Source organism: Nomia melanderi, chromosome 2, assembly GCF_051020985.1.
Source record: "Nomia melanderi isolate GNS246 chromosome 2, iyNomMela1, whole genome shotgun sequence".
Taxonomy (NCBI): domain Eukaryota; kingdom Metazoa; phylum Arthropoda; class Insecta; order Hymenoptera; family Halictidae; genus Nomia; species Nomia melanderi.
In genome coordinates, this window is record NC_135000.1 from 16,265,874 (window position 1) to 16,293,032 (window position 27,159).

The 27,159-nt window shown below is 28.2% G+C and overlaps 1 protein-coding gene across 6 annotated transcripts in view; it reads left to right on the plus strand.

Annotated features, from left to right (window-relative positions):
• LOC116431157 (putative G-protein coupled receptor No18) overlaps positions 1-27,159 on the plus strand; it is a 164,304-nt gene that overhangs the window by 59,188 nt on the left and 77,957 nt on the right. For 2 of the 6 annotated variants that reach the window (XM_031986201.2, XM_031986200.2), the window contains exon 2: positions 20,885-20,998. The exons of the other annotated variants lie outside the window; for them this stretch is intronic. The gene's annotated coding sequence lies outside the window, so the exon portion shown is untranslated. The remainder of the gene's footprint in view (positions 1-20,884; positions 20,999-27,159) is intronic. 6 annotated transcript variants of the gene reach the window in all.

Sequence of the window (27,159 nt, forward strand, 5' to 3'; positions counted from 1 at the left end):
TATCGAGATAACTGACATCTTATAAATTGAAATAATTAATACCTTACAAACAGCAAATGGTTGTGCGTTAATAAAGATTCTTTACTAAATAATAACAGGAGTATTTCATAATATACCACTATATTTGCACAAACGGATTAACATCTTATTATGAATATACAATGAAAACAGTGAGTTTACTACATATAAATTCTATTGTACTATATTTGTTTGCACTTAATATTAATGTAGATATCATGAAATATTCTTTGAAATAAAAGTATTCATTTACCAGTTAAACCCATTTCATTCATTCCATGCTCCTTCCATGAACACTCCATCCGCCATTGGACGTATAAATCGTGTTTGCAAAACGCACCCCGAGTTTATTTGATTCGTTTCGCTCCGGACGAAACGTGAGACGGAGAATGTCTCTTTCCTAAGACGCATACTTATTCGTACTTCGTATTTTGTCGATGTATTCGCTGAAATATCGTGAACAGTGAAATTGTATTATTTATTTCTTCGTTTGGAATAGTCTTGCCGAATGACAGACTTCGAGGAAATTTCACTGCTGTTGAGATCTTTATGGATACAGTATCTACACCGTAAAAGTTGTTTTGAATTGTAAAATGTAGGATATGTTCTCGTTTATAAGTAATCAATATTTCATTGGTTGCTAAAAAAATATTACTTTTTTTATCGTCAAACAATAAACTGTCTGTAAGATCATTCTTTTTTTTCAGATCTCATTTTATCATTATTTTATTCTTATTTTATTTAATATTTCTTTCTAATTCCATTTTCTTTTGAATTGCATTGTTGTACGCCGTATAAAATATGATAATGAAGAGATCATAGTAATGATAATTATTTTATACACATAATGAGAAAATTATGAGAGGCAGTTACGATCCGCAAATAAACAGTTTCATTTTAATTGATTATAAAATACAGACTAATATTTAAAAGAATGTAAAGGAATAAAATGTCTTTTCTATTATAATTTATTAAAGGTATTAGGTATTTGTCTTGATTACAGTGTACATGAAAATCTATAATTTAAGTTATAAATAAAGCTATAATTTAACCAATTTGTTAGTATAGGAATATTTTTGTTTATTAAAGACATTAGTACAAAACAAGTTTCAATTCGAATTATCACAATTGCTAGGTATTTCTGATAGAAACTTTGTATTGTACGAATGCTTTCATCTATCATTGTATATTTTGCTGTAAAATGTTTCAATTTTGTTAAACTTTGATGTTTACGTTCATAAATCAAGTTTATGACTTGCAGGTCAAGTTTCTATTCTCTTAGTTACAAATAGGAGCAAAAAATTCAGATCAAATATAATTTTATGAAAAAATGCTTAAAGCTAATAATATATTTTATTTCTTGTGATTATACTTGTGTTATATTTCTTATGTTATACTATTTATTATTACATGTTTTAATATATAAATATATTTAAAATAAAAGATGACACCAAAATTAATGAGCTATTTTTAAATTTGACTTGTATACAATATATTTATTTTCTTAAATATTAAAATAATTCCACATGGTTAACAAACGAACAAATTTCTACGACATTCGTCTTAGACAATCATTCAGCAGAATTAAGCTACCGTTTATCTTTCCATACGTGAAAATACGACCTGTGATGGGGTATTGTCTATATATTCAGTCATTACGATCTGGTAAGGGGTTACCTAAGTAAGTTAAAAACATTAATTTTTCAAAAATCTGCTCACGTAGGTATATTATTCTCAAAGCATCTGTCCTACAAGTTTTATTGAAAAATTCATAAAGAATCACGATGACATGTAACTACAAAAAACTATTATATCTAATGTAAAAAGTATATTGCAAAGTTTAAGCACGTTTTCTTTTTAACTTTCTTTCACCTTTGACCGAAAGCTACTAGATAGGAATAAGAAATGATAAAAATGAGGGAACTGTTTGGGTTACTTTTTTAGTGTCTTCTGTTATTTGATATTTTCTTATTTCCCTTTGGTATTTAATACACGATGTAGTGATGTGTTCGATTGAGTTCAGTGAGTTGAATCGGTTGCACATTTGTTTGTTTTCGTTTTTAATAAAGCAGAGGTGAGAGAGGTTCGTTTGTCCAATCCTTAGTCTTGTAAGTATTATTTGAAGTCTTCCTTCGAACGAAAAAGCCGGGCTTAATTCAGAAATATTATTTCTGGTGCGATAATTATATGTAGGCGCGATACGAATACAGCTCGTCATACGATGCGATTGGGTTACGCAAAGCACGAGGAATATATTAAGGTATTGTTTATATACTTCGGTAATGGTACGAATCCCGTTGACCGTGTTATCTCAGTTACAAAAGGATTCACGGAAATAGTCTATCGACATTGCTCTTCAAACGCTCCGGGGCTCTTGCCAACGTAACCATGAATTGAACACGTTGACCACTTTCTGCATCGTCGATTCCTCTCCATTGTCGGATAGGAGACGAAAAGGGAAATAGCTAGATTTATCGGTCCTTTTGAAATCCGCGACCGATCCGTAGCATTCTTTGAGTATCCTAATGTCTTCGATATTCTGCGAATGGAGATTGTTCTGGCAGCTGACCGATCTATTGATTCTAGCATACAATTTGTTGTTTTATTTCTCACGCTGCCTGGATAGAAACTGGTCTTAATCGGCGTTCTTCCGATGCAGTCGGGTATCGCATCCCCTTTAGATGCTTTTCTGACTTTTGTTTCGTTAAAGTGATTCTTTTATTCGTTTCGTGCGGAACATGCCATGTATGGACTAGTAACGTGGAACACTATCGTGAAATGTTATTCATATTGTCAATATGCTTGTGTGAACATTGGAACTGTGTCTCTTGTAAATTTGATATTGTGTTTTTGTAATTTTATTACTTTCATTTATGTTTATTTACTTTTAAAGAGTTGATTATCTAACATGATATTTTACTAAGAAAAATTAAAAGGAAAAATAGTGTCATTTGATAAAGTACTTAAATTAAAAAATCATAGAAAATGAGAGTTAAAAAATTAGTATATAATGAAGAAAATAGGTGAAGTAAAAGGATTTGTTTAAAAATACTTGTTAGTGAATTATTTCTTACGTACTATTTATTTTGTTATTTATTATATATTTTAAATATTTTTTTTGCGATTTTGGGTTTAAATGATATTATTCTGTGTAGCTTATTCAATATGGAAAACTAACTTTGTATCGTCTGAATATGACGAATACATCAACGACTCGCGAATGACTAGTTTAACGAAAAATCGATTTTTGATTTCTTTTTTTGCGCGTAGCTTCTCGTTACATTTTGCGTTGTTCGCGCAGTACCAAAATGTCGACCTGTGAAACTAGTAGCGAAGTTTGTTCCTCTGTTCACGTAAACAGTAATGTTGGAATGTACATTGTATATTGAATTAAAAGTACTCAGGCAGCTATCTGTATAATATGTACACAATGATAAATATAACTTGTTTGCAATACTATTTTTTATTTATAATAATATAAAATGTCCTTTTCTCGTTTCAAGTTTTTAAAGTATAACAAAATAATTCAGTATTATATTCGATTGGAATATTAAGGTAAAATTTGTTTGGAATGATAGAAATATAACAAAATACAAAGAAAACTTATACGATTCATTGAAAATTCATCTTATAATATATTTATTTCTTAAGTACCAATATGTTATTTGCCTGTATTCGTAGAGTAAACCTTTTGTATTTTTAAACTTCCTCAGTTTTCTAAGACTTAAAACAGGATATTCAAAAAAATGGAAGTCTGTATTAAATAATCGAAAGAGCAGTAAAAATATCTTTCTCAGAATTCATCGATGGTAATCTTATAAAATCTGCATGTGAGCAAAATTTTGAATAAAAGTTACATGAAAGTTTGCACGTGTGAATATTGAAGAAACAACTATATTCATACTAGAAAACGTAAATTCAATATCCCTTTGTACTCTCAAGGTGACTCTCAGTAGCCATTTGACTGAACACAGCAAAATTATAAATTTAAAAATTCAATATTAAGTTTCGTATAGGAATAAAATAGTTTTGTCTTGTAATTTATGCAAGATTTTCCTTTATGCTAGTTGCAAATAACATCATTGGCATTTCATTAAAGAATTATACACATTTATAATAAAAATAAGATCAAGTGCTAAAATACAATAAATACTAATTGGAAGTTCTTTATGTATATAGTACAAACGATTAAAATTGGTAGTTCTCATTAAATGCTAGCCGTATGTGCTGATAAGTGATAATTACAAGTCCTTTAGTTGGTTCACGTCCATTCTAATTTGCGACATACCTTCCTCGAAACCTTCCATTTATTATACAGGACGAGAACAGAGCACGGACTTCTCGTTGCGTAAAATTAGCGAATCGCATCAGGTCGAGTTAGAAGGATTATGCTTTTCTTCTATCTTACTTCCCTTTGATTACATTTGGTAGGATCAATTTAATATAATTCGGATTTACTTAAAACGCCTTGTTCGATTTAATTTTATGTTGTGGAATTTTTGAACTCAATACCTTACCAATTAGGAGCATAAAGTAACAGTTGCAGTTTCTATAATGGAAATATATATATATAGTGTATTACATAAAAATCTGAATGGGAAGGACTATTCGTTATTGAATTATAATGAAAATAATACTGTTGAATTATTGGTCATGAATGTTTGTTTTTTTCTAATAAAATATTATGTTAAACAAAAAGGTTCGTTAAATGATGCACTGTTTATTTTTGGATAACTTTCTATTATCTTTCAGTGCATCTATGCATAATACATATTTATTTATATATAGTGTGTATATATGAATCGGAAATAACACGGGAATATAGAAAACTAACAAATATAAATGTTTAATAATGCTAAAATAGATAACGGTTAACGACGAGACACAACTCTACAACTATATAACTCTCTCTCCCACATTCTCTTTTCGACATTAGCATTCCAAAATCATACTCTCTTCCACAAGCATTCTTCTCACTCACACTCTTAACAAACTCTTGAACACACCCCTTCAAAGCTGAACTGGTAACCTTGGGTGTGCGACATTGTGCAGGCCACTTTTCCTCGACAGTTACAGCTTTCCTCCTTTATTGCCTTTTGCTCGCACTCATCCTCACATTCATGATCCTTAAAAATATCCTAAACTACACTAAAATCGATAGCAATACAGATGTTACATTGCAATGCGATATAATTTTTTGGTAGAATCGATATTTAAAATTAGCAAATTTTTTAGTCATATACTATTAGAAATTTGTTTCTATTTTACAAAAAGATTTTTTGTCAAATTGCTACTAAATTGGTATAATAGATATATCGATGGGAAATTGAATAATACAAAAACTTTTAAAACAGTTGTTATTGATGTAATGTAATATTATTTTGTAATTACACGAACAAATAAATATGCAACAAATTATATTTCTACGTATTGAAAAGTCAAAACGTGTTCTGCATATTGAATGGTTTTATAGAAGCACGTTTGTTGGAGTTTCCATTAGTAGAATGCACAATTGACCACTATCTGCCTGATCTTGTATGTATCATGTTATTCACGATTGATTAATGCGTTTATAACGGCCGTAGTTACAATTTCTCGTAACAGTTGTTGCAGTTCTTAGTAAGGAATCTAAACTTTTGTAAACTATTAAACAATCCATATTTCACTAGTTTTGATCACCATTCTGGATTACTTATGGTTGGTATCACCTGCAGTAACTTTCAATTACTAATACAAAAGCCTTAAGTTAAAAACATTTCGTATGAGCAATATAAGGATACACTGTGAAAAATTGTATGCTTTATTACATACAAAAGAAAATGTTACTATAGAATTAATACGTTGACTGCCAAGTACGAAGTAACTCGTTGACTACGAATTACTTCGTAGAAACTTTATTACCCATTTTCGTGGAGCTACGATTATATACGTAGAAAATAATGGTTATTTAGGATCACTAGCTCCTAAGAACAAAAATAAAAATCAAGGCTGGCTTACACAAACAGAAAATTTATTGAATCAAATTGACTTCCGTGACCGGAAACCTGCAATTTGCCTTGGCAGACAACGTATTAAATTATATTTTAACTTATTGATAGTTACGTTGAATGTATTTTTAGAGTATTAATTTACAAATATTTGGCTTGCTATGCAGTTTTCAATATTATTTTCTTTCAAGTTAAAGTTACATAAGACACGATAAACACAAACATGGTCATAATTTGGGTAATGGCTGCAATAGATACGTCTAGGGTAATTCGGAGTGAGATGGATCTATGTGTCAGATAGCTCGATCTCATTTAGATTGTCAAATATCTGTATTTCCAATTGTTTTTAGCGGTATATTGAATCTTGCACAGAGGTATATTTAACAATTTATCTTATATGTATTTATTTTCATGAATATATTTTCTTCACTTAGGTATTAATGCCACAATAATTAGTGGTTCTTTTTTAAAAAAGTGGGTCATCTCTCCTTGACTTACCTTATATACCTATTTACCATAATGTGATTTAAAAAAGGTGGAAGTACATTTTACAAGAAAGGATTATTAAGTCGTTGAATTCTTGTAGGGTAGAGCATTTTATAGTTTCCAATGTGTTTTCCAATGTGTGAGTGAAAGGTATTTTTAACTTTTATTTTTATAACTCACAGATCTTGCTGTTCATAAAAATATAATATTATAATATAGTGAGTTATATAGAATTTATTAACATAGCATAATTTTGCACCAATTCTATTAATGTTGGAAATAGAAACACGAATCACGTACAAACATATTCAGTCCGTTTGGATTTTGGGGTTCGTTTTATAGGTTGATATGTTTCACGTGTGAAGACATAACTGTGTTCATGGTTGCACGGGATGATCCTAAATTGACAGTATAAAATTTGCAGGTGCGTTTTTAAACCTGGAAATCGACAAAATCGTTTTCTGGCAATATCTCTTTCAATTTACTTGTTTTCGAAGTATGATTTTTGACTTTTATAATACCCTATATTTTAATTCTCACTTTGTTTCATATAAAGTAAAGATATATCAAATATAAATCAATTCATAGAGGTGTTTCAAAAATAAATTACGTATAAACATTGTTTTATATAGTTTTTTATTTTTACCACTGTTTTTTTATTTATTTTAATGCAAATGATAGCCGCACCTATTCGGATTAAAATTCTTTCAAACTTTTTAGTTTATAAAACCATAACAGCTGATTTTATGTCCGCCATGGAGTTAAGTCCTTTTATATACCCATCTTGGAAACGCTATAACTTCGGGCAGAATCATTATTTATGTATAAAGGTACACCTGTATACTCTTAAAAGATTGTTAAACCTAGTCACAAAGTTTTAGTTTTATATACTTATCTATTCTCTTTAAAAGAAATATCGGAATATTGCTTTATGATCGTAGTAAAATTCATTAGATTATAATCTAAACGAAATTTTGTCTATAATTGAATTATATATTAAATGGAAATATAATTTAAATGAAATTTAAAGGAATGTTCTGTCTATTTTCGAACTAAATGGAAATAATACATTTACAGTACATTTATCAGTATTTACCGAACAATATCATTTCAATCATAATTAATTACTTCTTCCCAGTATGATGATAATTTTGCGAATTCTATTTCCGTAGAATCATTCATCTTTGAAAACATTTAGATGACATTATCAGACAGAAGTGAGTTAAACTGCAACAAAATTAACTTCTTACCCTATAAATTCGTTCACAGCTGTACTTGACAAAATTATTTTAAAAACAGAAAGGTATTCGATATTCATGCTACTTTAAAATATGAAGATTAATAACATGCAAATAATACTCAATCTATATTCAAATTAAATAAACAACATCTAGATTCGTCGAATTCGGTTTAAAATTTTCATCATAAGTCTGACACGATATTGTAGGAGAAAGGGTTAATAATACATATAATGGTATGTTTTAGTAGTTTTTGATGTACTAACGGTTTAAAAGGATGACGGACGCGAAGTAGCGTTCGCGATACGAGCTGCATCGTTGGAATTCCCGATTCATGCTCGAATAGATAGGATGCACTTATGACAAATCAATAATCTGAATTGGAACGATGACTGCATTGATTAACAAAACAATTCAGCGGATGTTGGTTCGCACTCGTACATTGCATCTAGAAATCCACTTATGTGCGTCCCGAATAATTATAACTTCATCAGATCAATAGGAAATACACGAGCGTTGCAGCTTTCGGTAAACGCGTTGTGACGGAAATTATTCAGTTAGGTGGAAATAGAATATCACCGGCGGGTGTGGATAACGATCCGAGGAAAGTCGATTGCATGTATATTTTGTAACACGTGGTTAACCGTATAAATCGTGCTCCCCGATCTGTTTCTTTTTCATTGATAAATGCTTCATTTATGAGAAAAGAAATACAATTTTTTCTTTTACGACTCTTTCTCTTACATGTATCATTCATTCTTCTTTGTGTACCATTTACAATTAGACGTAGACTTTAAACGTTATGCAGTACATATAAAAGTCTAATAACTTACAGTATCTATATGTATAACCAGTATAAATGAATGAGGAAAGAAGGAAACATTTGGAAATGTAAGAATAATTTATGCAGTATTAGGAATTGGATTTTTAGGGTTTATTATCGAGAAGTTTAATTTAGAAAGTTTCTAGTTATTTTTATTTTTGGTAAAAAATTATGGATTTTATGATCACAGGGCACTTAAGATTTTAATGTAAGATAATACAATTTAATTGGCTTTTATGCTGTCTAAAATTACTGTATGAAAAGAAAATAGTGTATTTTGAGGCGAAAAGTTTATATATAATATATGTTCTGATAAAAATTTGTATTATGTTTAACGTAATTATGTTTAACAATAAGAATTATTTGAAAATAATTTTTTCAAAAAGATGTTTATTCAAAGATTGTTTATTAGATAAATTATTTACTGGAAAATAGTGTTTTACAAATTTCATATAAATATGTCCCCTATATATTTATAATTTATTTTTTTTTCACAGAATATCACTATCTTTAAACTTGCAGTGCCGATTACGATCACTCTATAAATTATACATAAAGCATGCTTCCGCTTTTTCTGTTATGTTTTCCAGTAAATGGCTTCTCTCGCATCACTTGGTTATTCTTGGGCCATTCCCTGTTTTATAACAGAAGGCGATCATGGTCGCCATATCGTCATGAATAAGTTTTTACGTTCAGATATGCAATACATATGACTACCATAATCATAGTGCAAAATTCTTTATATGAAAAACTGCACAAAGATTTGGTTACAATAAATTTAAGACGATTAGTAGTTGAATGAAAATATTGCTTTATAAAATAATGTATAGTAAAATGAAAAATGTTTTTTGATTCTTTATCAGTTTGTTAACTTAACGCTAAAAATATCTCGAAATGACGTCAAAATGATGGGTTTCAGTTTTATAATTTTGCAATTGTTAATATCTTCAGTGTTAAAAATCTAAAATGATTCCGAAAATAAATAGTTTTATATGAATACTATAATGAATTCATAAAGAGACGGAAAAAAATGTATTGTGACAATTTTTATAAAGATTACATATTAATCATATTAAACGCTCTGCAGTTTTGATGTTAAGACAGACTTTTCATGTCGAGTTATAGAGAGTATAGAAAAATTGATTTTTCTAATAGTTTTATATCTTTATAGTATTCAGAACATACTAGTAAAAATGTTGGAATTTGAAATATAATGTAGAAATGTATGTCAGCTAAATTTATTTTTTGTTTGTTTATTAGTGTACCTAAAAGATTCCTGACTACTCATTAGGGATTTTATGCAAATGAAGCTGTTTTTATTAAGACTTGAAGTCCATGAAAAAATTATATATTCATATTTTACTGGAATTCTTTCCACTTTTCATTATTATTTTGTCAGAGTTATTAGAATTTGCTTAGTATATTGTTTTAAGGACAATACTTTTAGACAAAGAATTATTGTAATTTTCCTTTCAACCGTTTAATCATCCTTTTAAACTAATTAGAAATTATAACTTTGAAATTTGTTATTCATAATACGTTTTATCGTGAAAACTCAGCGACCTCGAAAATTTCGTTTCTCTTGAATCCCCGCAAGTTTCTAGAGAACCTGAGCAGAATTATTACCCAACACTTCTCTTACATTTTGGTTCTCTAGATTGAAAGTAACTTTTAAAGAGTAATGGAAACTTTTCTATTTCACTAATCATAATGATAATATTGTTGAATAACACTGTAATATATTTATTTATATTATTGTTTTCAAACAATCTCTTCAGAGAATTTTCTGTAACACAACTAATTTAAATTACAATAAGATAATAAAACTATTATAATTATAAAGCTATTCAAAATTATAGTTCAAAACTAATTAAAACCACTTTTATGAAAAACTAAAATTATAAATTATCAATTACTGTTTCATACATTTATTCTTATTTATAAAACACATATGTATGTACTTAATTAAGTTTTCTACAAATAGTAATGTTTAAGTAATATCGACATTCTTCAGCTGTCACAGTTTCTGCGTAAAATTATACGCACACATACATCAAAAAGTTTTTCTATGCTGAATGTTTGTCCTATTAATTATTATCAAAGAATTCTCTTTTATTCCACGCACGGAAATTCTTTCGCGAGATTTAAAACGATCTCGAAGCAAAGAATTCACTTTGGACGATTTGTTCCCCGAACCGTGAAACGTATTTTCGTACTAAAACCACGAAGAGCTTTACGTAAAATCGAGGACTTTTTAATATATTTCACGACCTAGCTGCTGTTCAAATTAACCGGAGTGACGGCGTGTGTACGCGCGATACGGTACATTGCGGGTTTAATTACCTAACGCGTACGCCTTGCGCAAGTACTGAAATAAATGGAATCTACGATCAATTGTTTTGTTAAATTTTAAAATATTGGTTTGCAATGTATTAAATTTTTAATTAATATATTCAATTTAATCAAGCTGTACTTTCTATAAAATATATTGATGAGTTTATAGAACGTGAATGAGATTTAACAAATTATTTAAGACTGTTTTATTTAAAATTAAACTTGCTAACCATAAATAATAATAATGTTAAATTTAAATTGACTAGAAATTGCTCTTTATTCATATCACTTGCACAACTCATAATTACATTTTAAGAATTAAAACATGTTCATACTTACATTCATTTAGGTTACTATTTAATATTTTGCAAGACGTACCAGACATCATATTTAGTAGTGTTTTCAATATTCCAAAAATTTCCAGATCAAAGTAATTACGTAATTTGCAGATAACACGAACAGGCTTTAAAGCAGTGGGAAATACGACAAAAAGAGACGGACTCATGAATATACCGCCTCTATTCAACGTCCCGCTACATTAATCTACGTTTTTGAAAAAGGAAAAAGTGCTCGGCACACTCTTGCAGACGGTGTACGTTGGAAACTGCATAAAGAAATACTAATCGCAGAATTTAGAAGTCAAAGGGAAGAACACAGAGACTGATTTCGAGAAATATTTCATTTCTGCAGTTTAACACGATAGAAGTGTGCACTCGTTTTCGGATAGAACGGAATAAATGAAGTACGAATACAGCTATTTTAACATTTGAAGAAGCGTCCCAAAGGTATTTGCCAGCTGAGTGTAAATTTTTATTGACTAACCCTTAAAAAATTGAAAAACGCCATTATGATCTTTCAAAATACCACCTATCGCAAGATCGTACGCCGTTTCAAACTCCGCACTATTAACACTAGAACTACATACGTACCAGTAAAAATGACTAGAATTATTGTTACCTTGAAAGCATTGAATATTCGAAATGATTTAAAAAATAAATAGTTTCACTCGAATACTGTAATGAATGTCTGAAAAAAACTGAAAATAATCTATTGTTATAATTTTTGCAGGAATTATATATTAATCATATTGAATGCTCGGTAGTTCTAGTGTTAGTGATTATACTGCATTGCATAATTCGATATTAATATAATAAAACTAATTTTAGATATTAGCCACATAAAATAATGTGCGGTGTAAAACACAATAAACATTCAAATATAGAGGGGTTACTTGATAAACGAGATACTTAATAAACGTATTTTTCACGGTTAACCACGTGTTACTGACATAACCGATTTATATATTTTCGTTGTTAAAAGTATTTGAAAAATAGTCGATTTGACTGAATTACTTATATCTTTTGACGGATTTTTTATTCATTTTCATAGATAATATAATTATAATAAAATAAAATAATTATATATTATTTTATGTGATACATAAAACACAAAACGTAATACATATCAATAGTGTTACAGTATGTAATTTAGTAAAAACAGTTTGTATGTATTACAGATAAGTATTTTTCCTTTAAGTGGTTGTTAACATTGATCCGATTCAATTTACAAAATATTAAGATTATATTTATCTGAAAAATATACGAGGATTGAAATAAAATTGAACTCTTTTGAATCTTTTAGGAAATTTGTCTCTTATCATTACCTTTGCCTTTCAAAAAAGTTTAACATTGTTTGAAACAGTATTTCTATAGATCTGTAAACCGATGAAAATTAAATTATTGCGAGGTAGCATTGTTAAACAAATGGTAACCATTAAATTTGAATTAAATTATACAAATTGTATTAATATTATTTGCAATATTTCACTAGATAGGTTTGTTTAATTCATCTTTTCGTATTGCTAAACAATGCTGTATCCATTACAATTAAACATGATGTAAACAGAACTTTTAGGAGAAAAATATATTGAATCCGATATATAGATATTTTTTATGAAGAACAAAAAATTGTATAGAGAGGAAACGGGTGAATTTTGTTGAGGTATTTGAACAGTAATGGAAAAGTTTTTGATAGTATAGTAAATAACGAATGAAAAAAGAAATATTGGGAAACATAAAGCACGGAATGGTAAATACATGCTCGACCTTGAACCGTTGTGTTAATACATTTGAAACAGTTAGGTATTCCCTTAGACGATGCATCTCGAAGTGTATCGAAAGTAAAGCAGAATATTTTGAATACATTTTGTAGGCAAATAAGTTAGATTTTAATGTTTTTACATTAAAAAACATTATATTCCAATGCACGTTCAACTCTAATACATGCAAGAAAAAATATACTGCGCAGCTTGCTAATTTTTTTTATATTTCACTGAAAGTTAGTTATGAACAAACTGCAAGGCTTCGTTCAATCATTATAGGTAATTTCATAGAAAAAAAGAAAATGAAAATGCTATTTGCAGTTAATGAGTCTTAGTACGGATGTTCACAGAAAATTATTCTCATAATCAATCTCTTCATAGTATATTCCCAAATGACATTTTCATGAATAAAAGATTTTGACATTACATTCACCAGTGAGTTCATTATAAAAACAATTTTACACGAAAATGCAACACATCATATATTGTAAGCGTATATATCTGAAATGAATTTTTGTTATCGTAACAGTGTTGTTATTGGAACCCATAATTGATATTGTATTCAAGTCAAATAGATCAGTTGTATTGACAACGGATTGACAACAGGGCCATATATAATTCGAACCTTTTAGTTACTACGTTGGTGGAAGGGAAGAATTTTTGTCGCAGAATAAACATTCACATGGCGCAGGTAAACGATAAAGTACCCCATGCACACGCATACGTTTCGTGTGTCGCATACGATTAAAAAATTATTGAGGGTACTTGAACGTGTTCTGTAATGCAAATCTGATTAAAGCGTAGTAGTACAACGGTATAAATTATTGTACATAGTCTCTAGAATACAATAGAAATGTGCTAGCCTTGGAAGAGTGGCTTTGGGGTCAGGAATTTACAATTTCAATGAAACTGAAAATACTGTAATATACGTAGAACAATATTTCGGCGAATTCATTCTAAAAAAGCAAAATTAAAAAATTCTAGTTTTTCTTTAAATATTTTTATATACGCTTTTATTAAATTTTTATAAAATTTATAAATACAAATTTTCATCTTTTTATACGGGAAACAGTAGTTACTAAGGATAAGAAATATTATATCAAGCAATAAATGTTCAACATTCAAATTCAAATAATAAAAGTTAGAAAATATATATGATCTATTAAAATATTATATAAAAGAGTATAAACTTAAGTAGTGTTGTTTAAAAGCAATATGTATTATTATATATTCATTTTATAAAGTATTTAAATTACTTTATTTTATGCGAAATTTGATTTATTTTAAAATAACTGTTCTCAATGATGCAGTAAGTGCATTAATGAGATTATACAATTTAGGTGCCGTGTTAAACCTCTTTGTGTGAATTTTCGCCGAAAATGTTGTTCTTTTTATAAGACCAAGCTACTGAAAGACAGTGATTGAGTTGTGGGGCTTGAAGCCATTATGCGCACTCCCACCAACATCTATGAATTATGCATTCCTTACCTGCCCTCATATATACCTAATGACACGTAAGCGTATCGTATTAGACATTGTGCTGTACGAATGTTGCTTGAGTTAAAAAATCGAATATAAACGTTGTCCTTAATCGTACATAAATCGTATATAAACATGCAATTGCTCTATTTTTTTATTGCACATCACGAGAAAAATAAGGAAAACTTATCTTTTTCTTGATGTGCAATAGAAAAGTGCAGCAAATATGGAATTGTATTGTATATAAACGTTTTTTTTATTTTCCTCTTGATGTACAATAAAAAAAATACAGCAAATACGGAATGGTACATAAACATTTTCCTTATTTTTTCTTGGTGCGCAAAAAAGAAATAGACCATTTTCACGTCTTCAGTAAACATATGAATTAATTTATGTAAATATCTCAAATATATTTATTCAAATAGTTCTTCATATATTCATATAATTAACTGCTTTCCTGAAATAATTATTTAATTTATTCCGTTGTTTTTTATTTATTATAGTGTTAATTTTATTTATTAGATTATTAGTTTTGCATTTTAACCCTTTGCTTTATAATTTTCTTGATAATTAGGTCTGTAAAAATTATTATTGACAACAAAGTAATTTTTATGAGCATAATTACCAAGGAAGTTATAAAGCAAAGTGTCAAAGTGGAAAAGTAATGATATAATAGATACAATGAATAGTATAATAAATGACCGAATTCATGAAATCATTCTTACAGCATAATAGGCGATTAAATGGATATTATTGAAAATAAAGTATCACAGCAACGAAATATATTGTATGTCTAGTACGTAAATTCAAACTTACTATAAAGTTTAAATATTTACTGCATAAAATATTCATCTTTTTTGGATGTAAATTGAACAATACACAGCGTCAGTATTGTGGAACAAGGTGTTAGGAAACATAAAAGAATGAAGCAAAAGTTGAAATTGACGACAAAAATTCTGGATAAGAAATATGGCGACATCTTGTCTCTTTCGAAGAATAACCCGTTTACTTTCGCTGGAAACTGTGCATTTATTTCAAAATTCACAATTGCACTACGGACTTTATTCATTCGCAAAATACACGAATGTATGAAATTTACTTTTCTAAATGAACGAATAAGATTTAATTTTAATTTATACAAACTACATAATCTCTGAAATGTTAGAGTTAATACACCGAATCTGAGAGCTCGTTTGTATTTGGTTTAATTTTCTGGTACAGAAGATCATAAACTTGTCTTACATGTTTGTAATTGTTGCATTCAAAAACCCTTACATATTTATATATATAAATCATGATAAGCTACATTATTATATAACATGATCACATAATAAGTAACAATAAACAATATAATATGAACATATAACTAACGATGATAAGAATTATTCAATAAAATACAATTTTATGTATCTATTTTTACTACATTTATACAACGTCTTCAGATTTCCATCGATAGTCGATCTAGAGGTTTAATGAACGAACGAAGTTACCATTGGCTGGAATTTTTTCATCGAGCAGAAGTGTAAATTTAGCTAATGAAAATTTATTTTGCAGTTCGAAACATGCTTTCATAAGGGCACGTTGAGCGACGCGATTTTTTTGCCCGCGAGATTTATGGCTGCATACAGGATACATTGTTAATCATGTGTACTTCTAGGCAAGAATCCGGTTACCACATTATTTAGAACGGCTCATTACGAAGCAGACTCGACAGTCACACTGTATCAGTAACTATCTGCGAATTAAACTTTCTCTTGTACATATTTCAATTTTGTAAACTTAACAAATATTAATAAAATTAATAAAATTCAAAATAACTGATACAGACAAATTATATCAAATTGTACCAAACATAACAAAATCTGTGAATAATTTTTCATTTCATCTGTAAAATTAGTAAAATCCAAAACAAGTGATATAGAGTATAAAAATTTATATGTTTTGCAACTTTAATCTCTGAAAAGGTGATTCTTTCAAGAGCAATAAAGTATTTTAGAATGGTAATGTATCAAAGAACAATAAAAAAGTGGTTTTAAAGATCCATATCTTTATAAAATTATTCATAATATTCATAACTTTATTAAATTATTTTTTTATTCAGAAAGGTTTGCTGTGAAATGTTTATACATATATATCACATAGATGGAATTATAAATTTTAAGCTGAGATTTGTGAATTTTCCTAAAATAGTTATGATCTTTGATGAACTGTAATAGTATTTTAAAATATCTAAAGTAATAGATGTAAATATAGTTAAACAGTAATAGTATGCATTTAAGGTTTATATCATTATTACTGCAGAATTGAATAGACATTGAACTTAATATAATCGAATGGTTCTTATTTCACTTGAAATACACTGTTAGTTCTGTAAATATGTAAATATGAATCAGGTAGGTATATTCTATTTCGATCGTTAAACACCACTACACTGTTATGTTTAAATAGTTTGGTGACATACCTTATATAAACTAAAATATATGAACGTGTATTCAACATATTATATATTTTCTCACCAATATTTTCTAGAAATGCGTTTTCAAAAAGAAATAGTTTATAGAAATTATAATACACCTTCGTAATTTTGGTGACAACAATTTTATTCACAACACGAAATATTAAAATGCTAATTTATCCGTATTTTGCATTTTACTTATACCTGTTTTACTATACAAATTTGCAGAAATTGATTGATTTGTTTTAAACGTCACTATAAATAATTATTCTAAATAAACTGCAGATTCTAATGGATTTATAGAAAAATTTGGAAGCCTAAAATTGCACAGAATGCACAATATATAATTGAATGTATAAAACGTACAAAGTGTAATAATTTTTATAGTATTTATTAGGAAAAACCTTCTTCTTTCGTAATTCTATTTCTTTAATTATGTTCTTAAAAATTAGAATTTTTATAAAGATCCCAAATCTAGTTATAAGGAAATATAAAATTTAAATGAGAAAATGATGTGGTATTAATTTTTTCTATACCTGTAATTTTTTAAACGTTCAGGGGAATACATTTTCCACATTTAAGGGTAGTTTTACCACTTTCAAAATAAAAGATTGTCGATAAAAAGGATAAAGAAAGAATATTGTCGATAACAGAATAATTATAGAAACACGCGCATATTTCAACGTTTTACTGTTCTAAAAAATCTCAACAAACGCGGTGATCGTCACTTAAGGCCGATTCTTTTGTAAGCTCACTTGATCTGCTCCACCCTAGATGAAATGTGTGGCGCTGAATGCTCTTTTTTCTGGGTCCATTTCAACATGAAGCTTTGTGCCGTGCACAAGAAAAATGAGGGTGAAATCATTCCGACATCAGTTATACGACGATGGAGATAAAAATGGCTGTTGTGGGTGACTGATGTCGATAGTACGGTCCAATGCATATTTTGCATTCCAATAGGCGACAGATGATTCTTGTAAACTTTTGTATGAGGAATGTCAGTTTAAAAACCGTTTTCTTTACAATATTTAATTCTACCATAAAGATCAAATTTTCATCTTTGAAAATTATTATATTACATATTATTTAAAAAAATTATGTTTTGACTCCAACATGTAAATGTCTGTTGTAAAATCTAATTCTAGGAACTCTTCGAATAATATGATATATGTATTTATAATATTATCAACATTCAAACGAATTTATGAAATTATTAAAGCGAATAAAATATTAATTACATATCAATGTTATAAAATTTGTTCAGTTTATTTTATAATTATATTTATTCTTTTCAGATTATTTAAAATATAAGGAACATATTTCTACCTCCAGCTACATCTTTACTAACTTATTATTTTGGTGATACAACAGTTTTTACAAAATAGATATAAATAAGAAGTGAACTAGAACAATTGCATGCATGGAAGTCAGCATTTCTAGAGATCGTTGGCATTGATGATCCCTAGCGGTACCTTGTTTCTTCTGGAAGTTTTATTTTCTCAATCGAAAACAAGATCTGTGTTGTAGCTTTCGTTTGCGGTTTCCGTACGAAAAGGCTTTGCTCTTTCTTTTGGTGCAGACAGATTTTATTTCCGCTTTTTAATGCTCAAAATAAACATCCAAAATAAATTACTGAAAGCATTTGATGCGGGATGGATGTATTCATTATTTATAAGTTGTTTAAACCTGTTTAAATGTTTAGAATGTTGCAAAGATATATAAATTTCAACATTGATAATTTATACCATTATTTTCTGGAATAAAATGTTTTACTGTTGTTAATATTTGAGAAAATCAGGATCACATCCTTTTAATGAAAATGATGCGCTTGTGTTCTTTGAACATATTATTATATTGACAAAAAATATGAATTTGTAAAGAAATAAATTATCTTATAAAATTTAACTTCTTACGGTATAATATTTTCAACTAAACTGGAGATATAATTTGCTTTAATTAAATTTATTCATATATTTCAGTTTATTTAAAAATAGTCACATTAATAATACAGTCATCAGTGATCATCAACAATTAAAAACACAATTAGATTCTGTATGATAACATTATTACGTCGTTTTAAGAAAATATCATCACTACAATAAATTATTATTATAAAACAGATCTTTCTTATTTATAACATTTTTTATTAATAATTACATCATTTTGTGAAGAAAAATGGTTCTTACAATTGGTTACAATGAATTCAGTAAGTTTATCTTCATATCAGATTTGATGTTACAACCATTTTTGACAGAAGAGAAATTAAAACAGTTTATTAGGACATGTTCAGTTGAGTATTTTATTCTGCATAGCTTGAAAGTTCAAAGATGCTTAAAGATGCACGATATGCCATCATATTCACGACTAAAGAATAAGAAAACCGTTCTTCGAGGATATAACAGTATCACGAAAAAAAAGACGGGATTGCCTCCTGGCAAGAGGACTGCGAGGGACACCAAGGCACTTAGTCCGGAACTGCTACATCGAAAATACATTTCCTCTTTTCATAGGGTGGTATCTTTACCGTGTAACAGTATAATAATACCGATATTTTTGAGCATAAGTGGTTACTTGTTTGCGATGATGAATGTGAATACACGAGCGATACGATCTAACATCATCAAGGCAATTTTTTAATAACAATAAATGGAAATATGTAGTCTGACTTATACATTTAAATCTTATATGAAATGTAAAATATACATAAAAATAGTGTTTGCTATGTTTAAATATTACCCCATATATTATATAAATAATATAGCAACACAATTGATATGATACCCATTTCATTTGAAATAGTTTATGTTTTGTGCTGTTGTTGCTCAGTTATTATGGTATAAAGATGGCGTAATTGCGTTTCCCATGTTAAATAAATATTGTTTCTACATTAGAAATAACCAATTTTACTATAGATTTATTATATAATGTTTAATGAAGTAAATGTGTGGTTTTATTTTTTGATAATACTATACAATATTGTAAAATATAAATTTTTGCCTTTTTATATGCAAACCGTAAATTTTTATCTTTTTATGCATTGATAACGTGTCATGTGAAAACTCGATGTTTGCATAATCGAGTTTCAGAGCAGCTTTTAATAACGGTTTGTTATTTAAATTCTGTAAACATTGTTATATTGCTTTCTCATAAATAGTGTACAAATTAGTATTTTATGGAAATTAAACATATGAGTTAAAAAGGATTTGATACCACTGTGCATGGTATAATAAATGAATACAGTAGATTTTTACTTTAAACATTAATTTTTTCTAAGATAAAATTTAAAGTACGCATTTGGAAGGAGCTGTGTTTAAAACTTTATTGTGAATAAGAAAAACTTGAAAAGTATACTTAGGTAGAGCTATTTTTTCGCAAATGCAATGTTTTTTAGAAAATTAAAACCATTACTTCTTAAAACGAAATTTAATATTATTGTAATAAATACACTCGATTTCTCTAGACAGTGTGCGTAAGAAAATATCGATGAATATTATAAAAGTAACAATTTGTGAAACATTTATTTACAGTGAATTTGAAAAATTGTTAAATCAAAGAATACAAAGTATAAGCTTTTATTTTTACGTAATTTCACACGTTTTTCTTTCGATTTCATTTAACGTTCTTTGAAACAGTATTTGAGTACACACATAATTTGTAATTACATTCCGAAAGAAGTAAATGTTCGAAATAATAAACTACAATAATAAAAGACAAAACATAAATGAATGAAACGAATATAAAATTTTATCCGTCTTTCAGCGGTGATAATTTTATTTTAATAATAACACATTAATTCATTTCGATGTACGTAGAAATAAAATTTAATACATTATTAAATTATTATTCATAAATATTCAGGGATATACATTTTCTAGAAGATAAGTTAAGAATGATTAGAACAAAGGAAATCACTATGAAAAATTTATTCATAAATACAAGTTTGTGAACGATGTGTGTGTACAGGTACACCATGTTGCAGAGGAGCTTTCAAGCTGCGGTCTACTTTTTTCTTCGAGTCCCGGATAATGCTTGCAAAACAGAAGCTATTTTATGAGAGAAGAGCGATAATCGAGAATGGTAAGACCAGCCTTATGTAGTATGGTAAAATGAGAGTGCGAAAATTAAAATATTAATGCTCAAATAAAAGGGAATATGAACAAAATTAAATGAAAGTAACAGAGATTGAATATACATATTTAAATATATAAAATAATATACATGTATAAAAATGATTTTTTTTTGTAATTGACTTCATTAATGCATAAATAATATTCTCCTTGTTCGTTATGAAATTTATAATACAAATATTTTAAACTATTAAATTTTCGTACATTAGAAGAATCGAAAATGAGTTTAATATTTAAGTATTAATTTCACTGTTTTGAGAAAACTGCAGTGTCAGAGACAATATATTTTTAATTTTACAGGATTGTAAGTTTTAATTGTACCTTATTGTATTGAATATACAACAATTAATATCCAACAATTGTATTAAATTTGAAAATTTCAATTGTACAAAATAAGTGCTGTTAAACAGATGAAAAAGTATGTTTTTTAAAAAACAACGTTTTTAAAGTCTTTATTTCATATTTTAAACTGTACACACTTTTGATCGAATAGTTCCATTTACTCCACTACGCTGAATCTTTTTTATAAAAGTTTTTTCACACTATTTTCTATGATTTAAATTTCATTTTACGGTGGAAAAATTTTGATTTGTTGAAGCTGTCAAGATCTATTACTCCCGAGAGATTAAATTTAAATGCTCTACGGTCGAATATGTCACTCGAAAAAAAATTCGCATCGCCATTACTTTTACTAGTTGTTAAATAACCGAAACGATTTTCATTTTAAAGGAAATACTGCAATAACAGTATTTTCTTTTTTCAGTTATTAACTATAAATTAACGGATAAATATAAAGAGGAGTATATGTTATTAATTGTTTAATTGAGTATCATTAACATTTCATAACTGTGTTCAAAGACTATATCATTCTATCATATTATTTGCTTTAAATAACAAATAATATAAATTTAATTTTATATAATATATTATTATATATTATTATAATATATAAATTAGAAATTATTGCATCAGCATTGTAAACTTGGACGTATTTGTCGAAACCAATGATTTTATTTTCACTTAATAGGACCATTTCGATATAAAATAAACAAATAAATGAAATTCGCGACAAGCTTCACGTAAAATGGTTGTATAACAAACTCGTTAACCTGTTTAAAATTTCAATTGAAACGTTACCCTCATGTCCAAATTAACTTGATTAAAAACTACGTTACGTTGAAGAACGAGCTAAAGGCTATAGAATTTCTCTTTGAAATCGAAATACATAAGTTATCATGGTTTTAATAGGTACAAATTTAACGTAAAAATTAAAAGAGAAACAGTAAAATTTAATACTGAAAGTGCGTAGTCTATAGCAGAAAATTAAAATGCCTATATTGTTTTTCATAATATCAGAAAATTCCTATAAAGAAGAAACGGTTGTTTTTATACAGACAAGTATTATGATAAAAATAATCTTTGTAATATACTATTTTTCAAAGTTTTGAAATCAGTATATTGTTTACGGTGATGGTATATTGTATGGAAAATTCGCAAAATAGTATTATTTTTTTAAAGAAATAATTATTTGTCGTATCTGATTACACATATGAACTCTTTTTTCACGAAATCTGCATATTAAAATTGTTAGTTAGAACCATTATAATCTCAATTTATATTTTTAACCCTTTTGAAAAGTTAAACATTTAGGAGTAGATATAGAATTAAACTAAATTCAAATTAATATCAAATTAAAAGTAAATCAAAATCGACGTTTGTTGTTAAATGCTTGATTTTCCTAATTAGGTAATTCACTCTGTATACATTTAATCCCTTACATTCGAGATTCAGTCATCACTAAGTTTAATGGCAAAATGATAAAATTTAATATTCACTTAAAAATGTATGCACTGTTTTAGTTCATGGAATATTAAAATAAAATACCTCTGTTCGTGTATTCTTGTACTCACGTATAGTTTCTTATCTTATAAAAAATATTATCGATGTTTCATTAGAGAGCTGTGATTATTTATAGTGAAAAGTGTTTCGAGTGCGAAGGGTTAAACAGAATGTATCCGTATAGTTTATGATAATTTCTGTATCTATTGTTCTAATGAAGACAAGTATTTACACTTGGAAGTTCCCCACAGGCATGAATCACACTTAGGATTATATTATCGTTTAGAACTATTCTACTCCGTGTATGTAATATACATAAAATCGAATAAATGCTATCGTAGGAGGAAGAGAATTTATTGAAATAAATAATATTTTAATGACACAACTTTTATATATTATTTACACTATGCTCAGAAACATAATATCTGAATATCAATTTATGTGAATTGCTACAAAAGTTTCGGGAAAGTATAAGAAACGTTACAAATAAGTTTGACCTAGTGGTTTTATTGTTTTTCAAAATATTTTCCTTCAATATTAATACATTTTGTATTATGTTCTGTCAGCAGTTACTGGACCTTAAAACTGTAAAACTTTACAAAAATAATATAAACAACTGAATTTAAAGTTTCCGAAACTTTTGCAGTAACGTACGTATATAAGCACATTTAGATACATTCATCTGATTCGAACACTTTCTGGAACATTCTTTCGTCACCATTCATTAACTTCAAGAACTAATATATACATTTATTAATATATTAAATATTTATAATATAATCATTTGGAGTATTTTAAATTCATTTAATATATACGTAAAACCAATATTTTAGGAAATCAATAATATACAATAATCCAAACGTCTTAAACATTTATTTATGGTATACACACATGCACACTCACAATTCAATACAATCATACCCACACTATTATATCTTAATTTTGTTTGTTATATATTAATTATTTTTCGCTGAAATAATAATGTTATAAATAATTCTAATATTGAATTCTCCGATTTATGATAAACATATCATGGATTTGTGGACACAGTGTATACAGATCGTAGATTACAATGTGACGTTCTATACATATTATACGTTGATACCCACACATTTGAAAATGTACATACATACACTGCATATCATTCGATCACTGTGCCATATTGGAAAATGTCAGGTGTCATGTGATGTATCATTCGAATGTAATATCAATATCATAGATCTATTAATTCTACTGTCAAATGTCAAGACCATGTCTTACGTTTCAGTGATTATCTCCTTAGATTAGAATTGCATATAACAGGAACAAGTATATTAAATTCAGTATTAATCTATTGCTTGATAGTTATTTTCCTCATTAGACTCGCAACAGTTATTTTTTCTTTAATAATTTCCCAACGACGAAAAAAATGTATATTTGCTCTACGAATTAAACGTTCTTCAACGAAAGGCAATAATTTATTTCGATTAATGCGTATTAAGGTATGTTGAAGTCTTTTAATTTTAATCCTTAACGGTTGACAATTTTCTATTAACATTTTATGGACAAGTTTATAACATTTCCTTTCATAAAAAACTGAATTATGCATCGAAGCCTTAAATACTAAAAGAAAAAGTACCACGTGTCAGACTCTGGTTAGTTAAATAATTAAATTATTCATTTGCAGTTTTAGATTTTCAATATCGAAGCTCGAATTCGTTATTACCATACCATTTGACCGTAAAGGGTTAGTGTGAAATTTGCATCAAGAGTAAAATTAAATATTTCAAAGTAAGGATTCGATTCAACCGAAGTTATCGTTTATTATTTCCAGTAAACGGAAGAAAAGGAAGTTGTTGATCAAAATTGATCACAACTACAAAAGACGTTTAACTTGCTGTTTGTAGCATTTCATTGTACCTATAACTTCAGTAAAATAAAATCGTACCAGTTGAAATTTAATATTTACAAGAAATGGCAATGATACCACTGCGGTTTCACACAGAGCAGAGGAGGTGAGTTCATGGTTAATTTCGCGTAAACTCCAGCATGACATTAATTTGCATTACAATGCTGTTTCAACTTGGAAACTGTTCAAATCTTCGAATACTCGGTATGCGTGTCACGTTTACGAATACATTCGTTTCATTTCTAAAGTGAAAAATATATACATGTAGAAGATTCGTTAAATTTGTTAAAATAAATTCATCAAATCATTTTGTTAACATAGTCAACGAATGTTTTAAACAAAAGTTGTGCTTGATATCAGCTATAAATTGCAGTATGCAAAATTGTCAAGAAATTATTTTTTTACGTAAAATCAAGGTTACCTACTTATTTAAATTGTTTATTTAAATATCGAATTTTTAATAATTTCATTAGACTGTTACATAACATTAAGAAATCATTACATTTTCAGTAATAGCTGTGAATATAAATATAAGTTTTAATGAGTTTTTCATTCAACTGGAATATTAATTGAAATCTTATTATCAATTCAATTGTAATTAAATTGTTTGAAATTATATTGTTATGATAATGTGTTGTTTGAAATAATGTGGTTATGATATATTTTAGGGTGTTAACACTAAAACAGTTTCATTACGTGTACATTTTTAATATTATTAACGCTAGTGCTACCAGATGGGTAAAAATGACCCATTCCTAAATTCTTCTGTCACTATTATGGAAAAAATAATAGATCCTTCTGTAAGAAATTTTTGAAGAAATTGTTTCAGTCATACGCAAACTAGGTTACGAGTGCTCGAAGTCTCGATAGATACACTGTTGGGATTTTTACAAAAAAATGTTGAAAAGTTAACTTGTCTGCTCGGTAATTTTAGTGTTAAATAGCTTTGAGTAAGATAAAAACAGTTAAATCAATATATCGTATAAATAACGTTAAATCTTGTGGACTTGCGCTGTTTTGAAATTCATGATTTCAATTACATAAGAGCAACACTTGAAAATGTATATGCACCTCCAAGTTATGATTACGTTACCTATATAACCGCTTTGAATACAGCCATCAACGTACAAGCACCGCGATGTCAGCTCACAATGCAATCGAGCTGAATGTGATTCCGAGGCGTGTGAATGCTGCCCGCACGTGACAGATAAAGAGTTACGGGAATTGGTAAAACAAGGTCCAGGCTATTGGAAGATCGACAATTATTCGGTGTTCTGTCATGGTTGCGTGATTGACTTCCTCACATCGGTTCTGTCATGAAATTTGAGATATTGGATCGCGTGTACAACTTGCTTCGCGATTACTAAGTACATTACGCATTAACCTCTTGCGCTATGATTTCTTTCAAAACTATACTCGATAAAGATACATTATTGTAAATAATTTCTTAGAGAAAGAAAAGAATTTGATTTATCAAATTCAATTGAAAAATTTCGTTACAAGTCTAGTACTATATCATAGGGCAAGGAGTTAAATAATGATAATTATTATTAATTATTATAATAGATTGTAATATACAGGGTGGACCACAAAGTGTGATCAGCTTAGATTATTCTGCTGCTAGCGGTTCCATTGGAAATTTTTTTAGCTAAAGTAACTTAGCTAAGCTTCAAGGAGAGCTTTAAGATGATTCTACTAAAATTTTTATCAACCCATTTTTTCCAGGGTTATCAGTGTTATCGAATACTGGTCAAAAGTTATACGCCAATAATAAAACAAAAACATTTATAAAAATATTCAATTTTCCTGTCTTTTTAAAAAGTTTGCCAAGAAAAATATCGATTACGTTTTAAACAGTTTTATTTAAATTTACTTAATTCCATCCACGTAGTTCATTGTATATCATTCTGTATCTAGCATTAAAACAATTTCCTATGATTTAAATAATTTTCCACGTTCCATATTCTTTTCCCGTTAATACTCGAGTTGTGAACAAAAATAAAATTCAAGTACCTTTACAATGAAAATAAATTGAAAATAAGAAATGAAATTCGCATGCATTGTATTGAATTGTTAATGGTTAATCGAGTACCTTGCTATTTCTTCATTATCAACGTAAATTCAGTTATTATATCGTTAATGAGCAAACAGCTCAGCTGAAAGTACTCCAATGCACGCGTGCCAGATTTTCTCAAAAATAATGCTTCATATGTAAAAATTTGTTCCCGCATTTACAGTTTGCAGTTGCACTTTGAATCATTTCTTCTTTGTATCACTAATTGCCGGGACTGTGCATACGTGAAACGCATGCGACGTTGAAAACACAATGTGGATGGAAGTTATTAGAGTCGCGGAAAACTGATTGCGGTTTTTGTAGTATTATA